Below are 15,921 nucleotides of genomic sequence, written 5' to 3' on the forward strand. Positions count from 1 at the left end.
CTATTACACATGCCTTCGTCACTTTGCCGCTTCCATTGTTGTCCCTTCTGGATGTGAAAAAAACCTCATGGGAGGAGTTTCCTTAGTGTATTCCCTGGACATTAACTGAATGTGGGAATCTAAGGAAAGAGCTGTCTGTCAAAGAGGTTGGTGTACAATAATAGTAATCAAAAGGGACATTTTCATGCATTTCAGCAATCTCATAAACTTGGGACTTCTACATTGGGAGCAACATGGGATCCATTGAGGATAACAATAACAATTCTGAACTTCATTCTCGAGAACATTTCTTTTTGTTTAAACTCTTTCCAAAAGGAATTTCTGTGCTATCACTGAAAGAGATCAGTTGAATAATGTTCACCATTAAGGAAAGGCAGCTGTTGAATAGGGAGTAAAATTGAGCATCCTGCTTAACTTGGGATGGGTACAACCGGTAAGAAGCTAATCAGTCTACGTACTGAATCTCTTGCAATACATCTCAGTATCATACAAAAGGACTACATAATATAAGTCTGCAGATCCTTCTTTATCATTGATGACTTGAAGTCTAGGTCCTAATATTATAGCAATACTATATATATTCTTTAACAATGTGCAATCTATAAAATAAAAAATAATAGTATTCTAACATGTAAAAAGATAACATCTGATTAAAGCTGGAAAGTATTTCTTTTAAAAGTCTGAGGGAAGCTGGCAGTTTAAGTAAAAAAAAAGAATGCAAACCTCTATGTACTGCTCAATTCTAAATATTGAAGATGGACTTTTATATCCTTGAAAGTTTTCATATTTGTGGTAGAGTACTGACAGAAAGGTAGAAAGATGTATTTAAGAGGGAAAGAAAATATTCACTATTCAGCACTAATGATGATTATGATAAAGGGGTCCTTGTGTCAGCTTTGATGAACAGCAGACACTAATGAAATGAGCAGCCTTTAATACATGTGTTCTACTCTCACAACAGCAAGAATAGCTTAATGTTTTTAAATATCCAAAGGCAAGAGTGTGGTGACCTTTATTAGACCACTAAAATTCATACACAGAAGCTAGCTTTTGATCTGCCCAGGTCTTCATCATGCAGAGTTCTGTGTGTATGATGCAGAAAAAAAGAGAAAAAACCCCAGCTCCAAAAAGCATGGCCACTTACAAAGGCCAGGCTTCTTTGCTTAAAGCACATTGCAAAATGAGGGCTACAGTCTCAATTCAGAGGTATAACCTCTGCTGGTATAACATAGAATGCCTCTTCCAATCTTTTTAGAGCAATGGTTCCCAACCTTGACTTCCCAGATCTTCTTGGACTACAACTCCCAGAAATCCTGGCCAGTGCAGATAGTGGTGAAGGTTTCTGGAGTTTTAGTCCAAGAACATCAGGGGACCCAAGGTCAGGAACCATTAACTTAGAGGAAAAAAGCTGCCAGTCAGTGAACAGTACATATGACAATTAAGGGATGTCGTGTCCATATGGAAGAACACTGACACACAGACAAGAACATTTGTGAGACAATGTGCAGGATATGTAGAAGAGATGGCTAACTTGATCTACTTTCATCACCTCCAGCAAAATTATAGGACATGATATATATCTGGATATCCTGGTTAAATATACCAAACCACTGAAAATAATCATCATTATGTTGTCCACTTTCCAAAAATGTTAGTTTTGCAACTGGGAGAACCAGATCCAAATCCTGACACAGCTCTGTGATTTGCTGATATCCTTTTATCATAATTCAATAATGATTTCCTTTGTATAAAAAGTGAAGGAAGATCCTAATGCATGATTTACCTGTTTTTATGAGGACAGTGTTCATTAATAGACATTTTGGGTTTGAAAGAGTTACATTAAATTTGGAAGACTACTCATGTGTACTGGTACAGTCATGTGAGAGGAAGATTTTTAAAAAAGAATATCTAATTATCTTAATAGCAATATGAAAATGCAGATAGATCAATCTATTTGGATACCTATATCTGCAAGTTATACTTATTTGTTAAATTCCAAATGATTTTTATTATGGGTTATTAATGGTAATTAACTTTTTAAAGGAAGAATATAATAAAAATTATGATGATGGTGATGATACTTTTGTCAATGAAATGCTAGAGAATCTCTTCAATGGTCTGGAAGATGGCTAATGAACCATAACCCTAACAAAAGCACCTGAAGAAAAATGAGCGGAGTACAGACAAAATTTAATTGATCACAGATATCATGCTTTTAAACAAGAATAAGTGTATATGTTTCAGCAAAATAGAGATGTACGTTGAGTGTAGTGAAGGGGAAAGTATGAAAAGTCAAATTGAAAAAAATTAAGTGAAAATAGTTGAGAATATATTAAAGAACTCTTGCAGTTGTGGCTAAGAATTCCAGTGTGGAATTTTACAGTACTATTGAATGAATCTCTAATGAATCTTTGCATTTAAAGGTAGGATGTATTTTGTAGTAGGTGACAACATTCATAATATGATTGAAAAAATTATGATTTAGGATGGATGTGATGATGGTAATGACTTAAAGGACCTAGGTGCAAAAAGAGGGGGACGTATAATTGAAACATCAGAAGTCATACAGCTGCCAGAGAGGATTAAAATAATTATGAGAATAGCAGACATTTTGAATAATGGTTCCTTTGCTGGAAGGTATGCAGAGTGAACTTGGGGAACTCAAAGTAATGTATTATAAAATGACAAACACAACCTGGAATAGGGAAATATGTCATTGTTATAAAGATATGGAAAAAAATTACTTAGTTGTCTCCAACCTTTTCCCAACCGTGGACCAGTCTGGGGTGTGTGGTGTGCCTGCAGGGGGCCGGAGCTCGATCATGCACATGTGCACATCACACTTGAAGGGGGAAGCTTGCGTGCATGCGCACAGCGTGCTCACAGGGAGCAGAACGCACTTGCATGCAAGTGCATGGCTCACTTGCAAGGGCAGAATGCACTTGCATGCATGCATGTGACGGCGCTTGCAGGGGAGGTGCTCACAGGGGGGTAGGAAATCTGTGTCCACAGGCCAGTCCTGGATAGGCCATGGAGTGCTGCCAGTTTGCAGACCGGGGGTTGGGGACCTCTGACTTCTAGAGCCATTGAAGATGAGTTTCCTGGAGCTCTATTCAATATGCACAAAGACTTTATCCAGTATGGCTCATTAACAAGAAGAATAACAGAAAACTGGAAGTGTTTTTATTAATATCATTCTCAGAGTCATTAAAAATCCCTCACAAAAATCTGTAGATATAACTTCTGTGTACTCTTAGACTGGTTACCTCAATGAGTTAGCTATCTGGATGTGGAGCCAGAGGTTGGGAGTAGAGCCCCATTCAGCTGAGTTAAAAAGGGTCTGGCCCTTGGGTCTGGACTGTCCACTCACATGTCTCCTGCCGCCGCCAGCCCCGCTCATCCTTCCAATCACTCCCAGAGTGCCATTCTTTTCCTAGTCATCTAGCCACTCCTGGCAGAGGGAGGACAAGTCTCCCTGCAAGGCTCCTGAGTGTCTAGTTGAGTAGCCCTCTTGAGTGATTGGAAGGAAGAGAGGGCCCACCACAGTGGGACACGTGAGTGGATGGTCCGGGGGCTGGACTCTCTATTACCACCACATTTTCTGTCTTTCCTTCCAGCCAAAATGTTGTGGGTTTTCTTGCCTTATGGGTTCTTGCTTAAGTTGATTTTCATGTTCCTTGAAACCTTGACACCCTCTATTTGCCTCTGATTTTTGTGCCCTCATTTAGGCATAGATCACGTCACAGAGGAATAGTCAAGTTTATTTTCAGTGCTTTGAACTATCTGAATCACTATCTGAATTAAACCTTTTAAAACTGTCACCAGTATGTGGAACTTCATTCCTTGATCCAGCTATAAAATCCATCAGGGCTGGAGTTGGCTTAATCACTCACTTATCTCAAGTCATGGTTGACTTTAACAGATGTGATATGATAGCCCAACCGGCACCTCCAATCTAGTGAGATAGGGCAAACTACAAGACATCATTTTTCTATTTTCCTCAGATGAAGCTATATACTGTATTGTTAACTTTTCTGATTAGTAACTATTAAACGGTATGTGGGAACTCAAGTTATGCCATTTACAGGCTCCTGTCCCAGAATTTCCTCTTCACTCTGTTAAAGATGTGTGACTGTGTTCAATAAGTACAGTAGTTCAATCGACAATGGCAGCCAACATTCTGAAATGGCAAAGAACTGAAATGCGTCATACATGAAGTCAATTTTTAATGGAAAATTTGGGTTTAAAAGATAATACTAATACTCTCCAGAGTTGTTTCAGTACATTTTCTAAAAGCCCAAGCAGACAAAAGTTCAGAAATATTTGTTTTAAAATAAAATAAGCAGAAAAATAAAGTAATATTTATCAGGATCTTATGTATAACTCACCAAAGCAACTTGCAGGTGGAAAAGGGGAGGGTGCACCCTGGGTCTCTGGATCTGGTTTTATCTTGTCTTCTCCTGCTGTTCTTCCTCCTCCTCTTACACACATATTTTTCTCCATGGCCTTTGCCAGCTCTACTTGAAGACTGAGACTAAGACCTTCTGCATCCAGTGTGTTTTCTCTACTGCTAGGCTGCAGCCCTTTGCATTGTAATCTTTTATTTATTCCTTATCTTTTCTGTTAATTGCTTTATGTTCTACATCAAAGAGGGGATGGGGGACAGCCGTGAAGTTTTTCATGTATATGCATCAAATTTACATATATAGCACTAAAACATCCCTGAAGAATTCAGTTTTGTGTAGGAAAGAGTAGTTGTGTTCCTAAATGGGACAGAAAGGAATAAATGCATTGACAATAGAATAGCCCCTTGTGTTGTTCCAATGCAAACCAAAGAAATGAACATGTGAGTACCACATCTGCAACTGCAACAATTTTCTGAGAGAAGGCTTGCATTTTCTGACAGAATGGGTGCCAAAATTTTGGCCATGATTGTATATATTTCTCTGTTGTATGTGTTGCACTTACACATTGACTTCACCATTTCATCAGGTCCAAAATAGCTCTTCAAAATATTTTGTCACAGAGGGACTATAGCCACATCCTAACTGTTATTGCTTCTGTCTTCTTCCCACAACCATAGTACAGATCATGTGCTCATCTTCTGGAATCCTTTTATCACTCAATAATTCTACACAATAGAAGTTTTTGTTGGAATGTGAATGTAGTGTAACTTAAACTTCCATTTTAAAAAGCCAGGCAATTCAAAAAAACCTCCAGTTTATGAATCTGGGATATTGTGCTTCTGTATTCTTGATTCAAAACATCAGGACATGGAAGTAGGAAAAAGGATGCCAAGCTTTATATAGCAAAGGGCAGCCTTAACATTGACAACACCAATGACAACTGTCAAGATGGTCTACAAACTACCCTCTTGTGCTCACTGCTGTTCACAAAGTGATACCAAGCAAGGGAAAATCACAGAAGCAGATTCTTTTTCATTGCACTTCTCATGCAAACTCAAAGCAGTTGTTTGGGCTGTGTTTCAATAAGTGTGATTTTTTTTTTGTTTCAAGTCCTCCCATTTTTACAGTTGCATTATGAAATGCTGAATTGCTGTGCTGTACTCTCATACAGCAATGATAAAGTGCACATAACAAGACTTGCAAAGACAATTTTAATTTTAATTGAACCCCCACTCAGCCACCCCCTTTCCCAGTTTCAATCTGCTCCATAAATGGAAGCATATAAAATAATATTACACTCCTCCCCCCGACACCCCATCAATTTGGAGAGGAATTACATCCGCAATCCTGGTTTGTGTTGGCTACATAATTACCACTGTCAAATCAAGCGAATGAGGACAGTGCACTAAGTATTTGATACGACATCTATTCTGCATCTGTCCAAAACACTAGATAGTACAGCAGTTGCAGCTCACCATATAATGATAAGCGCCTAGCTAAGAAGAATGTACAGTTTAAGCCTTCACTTTAAATATTTCTTCCTTTTTTAAAAAATGGGCCCAAGAGCCTAAGAGGTTTTAAAGATTTATTCCCTGTTATTGTGTAAAGCTTTATCTCTGCTTAGAGTATTTGGGCATGTGTCTCCTGCATGTACAGTATTTCAAAAAAAATGACACACAGACAGCACCTGGGAGAAGCAGACTGTTTTCCTAATCCCAGCCAGTTTTGATGACTCCAAATCCTATTCTCAGGTCCAGGCTGCAGGCCCTCTCTGGCAGGAGCCACAAAGGACTCCCCCATTAATCTGTTAGAAAACAATTCCACAGTACACTTCACAGCAAATGCCTCTGGAAAAGCAGAAGACGATACAGACACTTAATCCCATGAATCACACTACAGTTGAATTAGCAAATAAGTAAAGAACATTGAACTACCATAACTCAGTTGCTATGAGTCATTCAGCTACTATGGCAGGGAACTAAAATGAAAACCAAAATCCAGTGGTTTAGTGGTTATGAGTGAAAGGGGTCCCTGTTCTATTTGTACATTAAGATTACAGACTGAGCTCATTCCAGTTCCTGTTAGGGCCATGCACTGGCTTTGCTAAATTACTAAATGCACTTGCCTGATTCAAACCAATCTTAACGGGGTCCAAATCAAAGCAGATGATGAAGTGACATGGTGAAATCTGTCTCCCAGATTTGGTTCTAGGGAAAACAAAACAAATTTACAAAGTGATCTGGATTCTGCTCACACATTAGATCAGATGGGGTACAAACTGCTGTTTTCTTCTTTTACCTTTGTCCTTGTTTTTAAGAAAGGGCATCATTAAAGGTGACAGGGACAGAAATCCCTGGGGCTAGCCATCTGAAATGTTGCACTAAATTGGCCTCAAACATCAATTGGGGGATGTATGCTGGGTCCCTCTATGATGGCAAGTCAAGGAGTTCAACCTTACCTCAATATGGGAGTAGCAATGTGTATTTTTTTTTCTCCAGAATCTCCTGCTTTTCTAACAGGCATTCTACTGCCAACCTACCTCTTTGGAACAAAGTTTGAAAATATGAATATAGAAACAAGGCCATAAGAGACTTGTGCACAGTATCCCCAGTGTGTTGAACACAATCTCTTATTTTTTCACATACTTTGGATCCCTTCCTTCATGTGGCTCCCTATTTTCTGACAGAGGGTGGGAACAGTGTGACCTATAGCCCACCTGTGGCCTTCACACACCCCAAAGTATCCTCAGCCCTTGGATCCTCTTGTGTCTGCTTCATTAGAAATTTCAACCCTCCTCATCTACCCCAGCTCCTTCATCTTCATTTGTCTCTTCCTTTCACCCTCCCGTGTCTTTTTGTAGACTTCATGCTTTTGTTCTCTGTCCTTCATCTACTGTTTCTGGAAGTCTGCTGCATGCCCTGTTTTAGAAAGAGAAATTACAATGAGGTATATGCACATCTCATGCACAATTTATAGATTTTGAATCCTTAGTTTTCTGTTTCTTCATGGGCTGGGTATAGGTTTAAAGATGCACAGGGCCTTGATTCTTGGATACATCCTTTTCCCTGAAGTACAAGTCTAGCAGTATCTGGCAGGCTTCAGGGTTCTAGTTAAAAGCCAAAGCTGGTCCCACTCGAAGTCTGCCTACCACTGATGTCCTGTACTTGCTCCTGGGTATTCCACAGAGAGCTTGTAATGACTACGTCTAGGGTTACAACTCCCAGAATGCCTGGCTAGTCCAAAAGCACCCGGGGAATCTCTTGCAGATAAGGACTAATATATTTCATGGACTTTACCCAACATCTTCAGATGTGCTCCATGCATCTGAAGAGGTGGGATACAACCCATGAACGTTTGTGTATTAGAAAATCAGTTAGTTTTTAAAGATCCATAAGACTGTGTAGCCCAAAAACATAACTTCCAATCTCTGGTGTGTTAGAACTTAACTTTTGATCATAGAGGGCGTCTGTTAGCCATTAATTGGACTGGAGAACCCTGTTGGCTTTTTTTTTTAATTACACACTTTGTTTAAGACAGTATAGATAGTACATATAAAAAAAGAAGGAAAGGGAGAAAACATAAAACTAAAAACTAAAACTAAAAAAAAAACTGAAATTAAAAATAAAATAATTAAAGTACATAGTTAACCAGACACTATATTTCCTGTTATTATGTTCTTTTTTCCCTTTCTTTATCAATCTGTTTACCATCAGTATATATATCATTGTTGTTGTTGTTTGTTGTTTAGTCATGTCCAACTTTTCGTGACCCCATGGACCACAGCACAACAGGCCCTCCTTTCTTCCACTGCCTCCTGGAGTTGGATCAAATTCATGTTGGTAGTTTTGATGACACTGTCCAACCATCTTGTCCTCTGTTGTCCCCTTCTCCTCTTGCTCTCACACTTTCCCAACATCAGGGTCTTTTCCAGGGAGATTTCTCTTCTCATGAGATGGCCAAAATATTGGAGATTCAGCTTTAGAATCTGTCCTTCCAGAGAGCACTCAAGGTTGATTTCCTTCAAGGTTTGTTCTCCTTGCAGTCCAGGGGACTCTCAAGAGTTTTCTTCAAGAACCACAGTTCAAAAGCATCAATTCTTCGACAGTCCAGCTCATTTCCATATGGCGCTACTGAAAAAACTATAGCTTTGAATATGCGGACCTTTGTCGGCAAGGTGATGTCTCTGCTTTTTAAGATGCTATCTAGGTTTCTCATTGCTTTCCTCCCAAGAAGCAGGCATCTATTAATTTCGTGGCTGCTGTCACTATCTGCAGTGACCATGGAGCCCAAGAAAGTAAAATCTGTCACTGCCTCCATATCTTCCCCTTCAATTTGCCAGGAGAACATGGGCCCAGTGGTCATGATCTTAGTTTTTTTTATGTTGAATTTCAGACCATTTTTTTTGTGCTGTCCTCTTTCACCCTCCTTCAGAGGTTCTCTAATTCCTCCTCACTTTCTGCCATCAGAGTGGTATCATCTGCATATCTGAGGTTGTTCATATTTCTTCCGACAATCTTAATCTTTATATTACATTTCCATATTGATTCCCATTGTTCCATAGTGATATTATGTCCTATATTTTGACCCCACTTTATCATACAGTCTTTTACCATCTCCTCTTGTGTTTCATACTCTAGTAAAAAGTTGTATATTGTTTTAATATGTTTTTCTTTAGTTTCTAAAAGTATTTGATCAAAAGGTGTTGAATCAGGATAAAATTCCTCTTTCTTGTCTTTTACAAATCTTGAGTCACATTGAGAACATGTCCACCACCACAACACTCTATGACTTGTGTTGTAAAACAAAACAACCCCCTTGGCTTTTGGGAAGAATAACAAAGATATTTTAATCGATTCTGCTATTATAAGAGCAAGTCATTCTTCTCTCTTTCTCAGATTACTGCTTATCTGCACTTAGGGTTAACCATGTTCAACAGTATAAGAGAGAACAACACCTTCTACATTGGAATATGAATACTTGCTTTGGATTGTGGTTTTGATAAGAATGTACCCTGTAGAGCTAATTTCAGTACAATATCCTTAAAGTGGGGTGACAAGAAGGGTTTCAAAGCAAAAAATAAAAGAAGGATTGAAATGAAAAGCCTAGTAAAGGAGCCATGGGCAAGCCAGTTGCAAAGACTGGGGAACTTGCTAAAATCTTTGCTTTCAGTAAAGAGAAAGCTATCTAAGTAAGTTGAAGATGGTAAGCCTGTTCTAAAAGAAGATTGTTGGAGATGCATTTTAATAGCCTATTACCAAAAATTTGAAGGCAACCTATTAAGAGCGCAATATCAAAGCAGACAATTCTGAAGTAAGTTCCATGGAATTCAGCTTACCAGGGTTCATAGATCTGCAAAGAAAAATACTGCACAGGAACCTGGAATATTTTTCTTTGCAGCATCGGACTTTCTTTCACTTCCATGCACATCCGCAGCTGAGTGTCCTTTCAACTTTGGCCCAGCCAAAGTTACTTGTACTTGTCCTCCGCTCTTCCTCAGTAGCATGTTGGACGCCTTCCGATCTGAGGGGCTCATCTTCCAGCATCATAACTTTTAACCTTTTGTTTCTCTCCATGGAGTTTTCTTGGCAAAGATACTGGAGTGCCTTGCCAGTTCCTGCTCCAGGTGGATCATATTTAGGCATAACTCTCCACCATGACCTGTCCATCATGGGTGTTCCTGCATGGCATAACCCAGAGCTTCTCTTCTCTGAATTACTCAAGCCCCTTCGCCACGACAAGGCAGCAATACGTGAAGGAGATGCCTATTACAAAGTCATATTACTTTAGGGAAAGGGTTGGCCCTTTGCTTCAATTAATTTATTGTGGCAGAAACAACACAGAGAATGTTTGAACCTTAGCAACTACCAGGTTTTGTTTGGCACTGTAGTCTATGATGCCTCTGATAATGAGTTACAGTCCATCAAACCCCATGCCAAACAAAGCCCGTTACTCTTTAAGGTGGCTCAAGCTCTTTGTTGTTTCTTATGTGGTAAAAATAAATGAGAATTCCAAAATCTTCCTCTCAGGTTTAAAAACAAACTTCTAAAGACATTTAGACAGCTTAAATGAATAAAAGGAACTGGGGATATTTAATTTATCTTGGCACCAATGCTTCTTCTTTGTACTTTGTCTAGTCTGTCTGGACTATTTAGACATTTATTTTTCTGAACCTTCCTCACCACCTGATAATTTCTTTTATCCATACATGCATTCATCACTATCACCATTAAGAAAATCTAAGTTAAATATAAATACTTTCTATAGGCATAACGAAAAACACATATTTTGAATTTTTGAGGCTGCTAGCTCAGAAAGTGGAAGCATTGGGGGTAGGAGTCCCAATCCTCACTATTCTTCACAGATCACTTGGAGTGTGTGTAATTAGGGGCATTAGGTTTCCTGCCACCTGTCTAGCCTTGAGCAACCTGCATGGTCCAAAAGTGCCACCAGGAGGAAGAACTGCTAAACTACTTCTGAGTACTTTGTACCTTCCTTGTGATGGGAATCTGGAAGATGCCTTGAAGCTAAAGAAAGATGATACCCAAGAGGTCTACCTGTTCAATCTGCCTCACAAATCCATCTGTTTTTATTTCCCCAATCAGAAATGCTTTATTTTTGACTGCTCTATCCTGAGAAAGAATATGCATCAGTTGGCGCGGATGAAAGAGAGTGAACTAGACCCTAATTTTGTGGATCAAGCAGGCCAGTTTTGTCATTATGTCTACTGGACATCCAAGGAGAAGACCTGACAACCTGGTGGACAGGTTGTCACTGGCTGCTTGCTGACAAAGTTGGTGGAGAACTATGTGCACATCATCTGCAGTAGGAAAGTGCCATACATGGAGAATGTTGTCCTTGCCCTGGCTGAGATGGAGAATTTGGCCCCTTTGAGCAAAGCCTCTGCCCACTATATGGAGCTGATGGAGAAAAAGCTGAAGATACCCAGCAAGACCATCCAGCAGCTGTTGGAGATACATGCCAAATGCTAGAAAGCAGCCATCTGTGTGTTTATGGGTCATCCCTTCAAGGATAATAAACAACACTTCCAGGCTAGCCTCATAAAAACTATAGACAAGAAGACGACTACTGTTGTAAAAATGAACTGGAATCGAGAAAATGCTGTGAGGCTTTCTTGATATCACTGTCTCAGGAGTTCGAAGACAACGTCCAAAAGAATTTATTCCTTTCCCTATGGCTAGAAGGATTTTGTGGCTGACCTGAAGAAAGTGGAAGATACCTCAAGGAACCTAGAAAAGAAATAATGCAAGACTTCCTTAATAAAAAAAGATGATGTTGACAGAAACATACTTCAGATTGATAAAACCCTCACAAATAAAGATAAGGAAATTGCAGAGGAAAAGGTAAAGTCTGGGGCAGCAGAGTGAGCATGAGAGTGAAAGTTTCAGAATTTCAGAGAGTTACATGGCTGAACTGGAACACAAAATGGAGGATAAGAAGCAGAGTTATGAGATGAACTGCCTGTTGACAGCTAGAGAAGAAGATGGAGAGAGGAGATGCTACTGGAGAAGCAGAAGATGATGGTGGAAAGCAAACATGCAGAGCAAGAGGCTATGCTGAAAGGAGGGTTTGACAAAGAATCAAGGGGACTGAATGAGGAAGTTAACCATATGAAACAGGAGAGTGCAAAAGTCAATAATAAATCATGGTTGCATGTTATCGTGGGAGGATTTATACCAGTGCTTCCTAGATTGTTGTAATCAAGTGGGAAGAGGCCTTTTTTTGATGCAACTCTTCCTGTTTCTTATCCTGGCTGTATCTGCAGTGTACGTATGCTGTAAAGGTATTTTAATGCTTTCTGACCATATTGCTTATTTGCATTTTTTTTTGTCATGGTGAATTGGCATTTTAATTATGTTGCTGTGTGGCTTTGTTGTATACTGCCCTTGGCCAGATGGATGGCATAAAAATGAAACATAAAAATAAATACAGTAGATGGTTTCCATAAATTGGAGTCAACATGATAGCACATGATTACTATTATTAATGCTGCTTTTATGCTTGTCAGTCAATATGTTTACTTCAGAAGTCCCAAACTCTAAATTTGTTGTCTGTGATATTATGAAACAAACAGCTGCAATCTTTGAGAGCAGGTCCTACTAGGGATTTACCACTTATTTGATTGGTTTTATTTTGTTTATTGCAGTGGTTCTTAACCTTGGGTTATTCAGGTGTTTTTGAACTGCAACTCCCAGAAACTGCAGCCAGCACAGCTGGTGGTGAAGGCTTCTGGGAGTTGCAGTCCAAAAACACCTCAGTAACCCAAGGTTAAGAACCACAGGTTTATTGGACTACAAATTCCATAATTCACTATTCTAGACATGCCACCTGACAGACAGATGCCCACAGTTACCTAAATGTGGTTCACTTGGGAGAAAACCCTAAGCCAGAAGGCTTCATGGTCTTGCTCCGACTAGACTCGTGTTTAAAAAAAAAGGCCTGATGTTTGTTAGGACATTCATTTTTGAACAATGAGTTAAGCAGAACTATGTCTATGCTAGGCCATGAAGCCTTCTATCTTAGGCCCTTCTCCCAGCCTAGCCACATTTAGGTGCCTGTCTAGATCCACAGGCTTAAAAAAATCCCACAATCCTGAATGACACACCCCTCATTCCTGCTCATATCCGATTTTTTATGATGTGGGCATTATCACTAACTTAGAGTGCTCTTACACACTTACGGGGGGGGGGGGAGAGAAGGAGAGACCTGTTCTTGAATTGGGTTTAGTATCTTTGAAATAATTTTTAAAAATTCTGACTATACCATGCCCAGGGAAGTGGGAATTTATTTTCACAGGAAGTATGCTTTAGAGTTGTAAATTGAGTTTTTTTAAATCAGTCACAAATGGGTTATTTATTTTAGTTTGCATGTGAAATCAATTTATTTTGAATCATTTTGGCATTTGTGAATGCCTCTCTCAGAGAAAATTATGTCTGTCAAATACTAGATGTCAGGATCATGCATTGTAAGCTGCAGGGTAAGGAGGCGTAAATATCTGCATTAAAAATAATTTTAAGTCACATAACTGCTTATGCAATGCAGTGGTACATTTGAAATATTTTTTTTTAAAAAATGAGTTTCCTGTTGTCACCCCATCCCCAGAGCAACTGCACCATCATAGAGGTTTTCAGGGAAGGAAAGGAGGGTGCTGTCACTTAAAAAAATTACTGAGCCTCTGTCTGACTTCCAAACACTTCTGGAGACAAAAACGTGGGGAGGCGGAAGAGATACTTCAGACTTTCTCCCCTCTTTCCCCCCTCACTCTGTCTCAACCCAACAGGAATGCCCATCTGTAGTGGACTTGCAAGAAATAAAAGGGGGGAGAAGTCAGAGAGAAATGCCAGAGAAGGAAATCAAGTCAGGAGGACTAAATGTGTGTATATATGTGCGCACATTCATTCATGCATGTGTGCGTGTATGTTTCATTTTTCTCTCTCTGTAATACTGAGCTAGTGCTATCCCATTTGAAATGAATAAAAAACTAAAACAAATATTAAAAATAGCACAACAGGAGCAGTGGTGAGTGGCTGTAAGAGGCAGGCAGCATGAGGGTCGGAAAGAGAGAAGTTCTGTGTACTTCCCTGCATTGATCTTTTGAAGGCTGTTGGTGCAGTGGTTAAACTGCAATATTGCAGTGAAGGTTCTGCTCACAACCTGAGTTCAATCCCAGGGTCAGGTAACTAGCTCAAGGCTGACTCAAACTTCCATCTTCTGAGGTTGGTAAATTGAGTACCCAGCTTGCTGGAGAGGTGGGAATGTGTAGCTGCCCAGAGATACCTTAAAATACTATGGGGTGGTATATAAGCAGCACAGTTTACTTTGTTTTACTTGAATCTAAAACTAAGCTCAACACTGGATTAAAAGCTATTCCAAGGGAATGCACACAGTGACACAAAACCTCTGTGTCTACCACGTGACTATATAGCAATTTCAAAAACCCCAATTCAGAATCTGATATATTTCACTAATGTAACTGTACAGATTCAGGAATCATATCCTGCAGCAGACCTGATAACCAGCTATGTTCCCATATTTACTCTGTGAGACTATTACAGGATATAGCAATACCATGTATAGAGCCAAGGACTCATAAACCAGTTCAAGTTCAATACTAGGACAAACAGGCCAGTATCTGTGCAACCTTTTGGTCCACCACATATTGGTGTCCTGCTGTTCCCATGATGCATCACCATTAGCTATTTTTCCTGATGGGAATTGTAATCAAGCAACATCAGAATTGCCATAAATTTCTCATTTTTCCACACAAAATAATCAATGAACACAAATCTGTCATCAAAAATGAATTATCAAAAATCCAGGGGGAGGGGACCAGTTAACACCAATCCAAATAAAAGCATTTTCTGTAGACATCAACATCTTATGAATACATGCCCCAGCTGTTGATAAAGGTGAAGAAAGCTCAAAACTGCTATAAAACATACAAAGCATATAAAGCATTAAAAATGAATGCCTAACTTTCATATTTGGACATTTTAATCCCTAAAATAAGGAAAGGAGCCTGCAGAGATTTTATTGGAAAAAGTGCAAATAGAGTTTAAATCTAGTCTGGTTAAACCATAGCAACTTCTTTAGGGTGAAATATATATATGATTGAAACTCTAGGAGGCTGGTTAATTTGTCCAACATAGGGCAGATCTTGGACATGGTACATTTCTGGACCATGAATCTGAGATTTCCACAGTTAGCATATATATTGTTTTTCACCCTAAAGAAGTTGCTATGGTTTAATTAGACTAGATTTATACTCTATTTGCACTTTTTCCAATAAAATCTCTGCAGGCTCCTTTCCTTATTTTAGGGATTAAAATATATAAAATATGGAATAGATCTGAGAATGTGAACTGAAAGTAACTACAGTATGCATTCTCAGTTCAACCATTCAAATCCAGACGACTGAGTAAAATTTGAATATCTTTTAAAAATGGAATCCTTTTATTCATTTTAGTGAAAATGAATCAGTTGCCTCACAACTGTCAGTTGAAAGTATTTGATGAACATTGATGTGACATTCCTTCATTGAAGATGAAAGATTGGTAACAAGAATGAGAACAGATGTGATCAAAATGTTACACATTTCCTGAGTTTGGAGAGATGAATAAAAGTAATGTTGCCAATGTGAAAGACAGAGCGGAAGAAATGTGATTGTTATAGGGTTCTTGTAAACCACTTATTCCCTGATCCTGGTATAAATGTGAACTAAATCAGATTCTAGAAGTTAAGCAGAAATATTTTTCAAAACACTCAATGAGGCATGAAGATTAATGCTTACCCTATTTAAAAGTGCAGTACTAGTTTCACAACAGATATGTGGAGCCAATGTTTCAACAGGCGTGATCATCCAGGACGGAGCACAGCAGATGGAATGCTGAGTGCAGCACTACTCTGAGCTATATTCCAGAGAGAATGCAGTAACTGAAGAAGCATTAAATAACATCAACTGCCTATCTTGGAAGAGTTGGACAGTGAACCAACTTTA

General features: G+C 39.1%; 1 pseudogene across 1 annotated transcript; it reads left to right on the forward strand.

Annotated features, from left to right (window-relative positions):
- Window positions 1–9,522: 9,522 nt before the first annotated feature.
- LOC144589117 (guanylate-binding protein 3-like) lies at window positions 9,523–14,724 on the forward strand (annotated as a pseudogene). Its single transcript, XR_013545014.1, has 2 exons — window positions 9,523–9,574; window positions 10,671–14,724. The product of XR_013545014.1 is annotated as a guanylate-binding protein 3-like (transcript).
- Window positions 14,725–15,921: the final 1,197 nt, after the last annotated feature.

Source organism: Pogona vitticeps, chromosome 4, assembly GCF_051106095.1.
Source record: "Pogona vitticeps strain Pit_001003342236 chromosome 4, PviZW2.1, whole genome shotgun sequence".
NCBI lineage: Eukaryota > Metazoa > Chordata > Lepidosauria > Squamata > Agamidae > Pogona > Pogona vitticeps.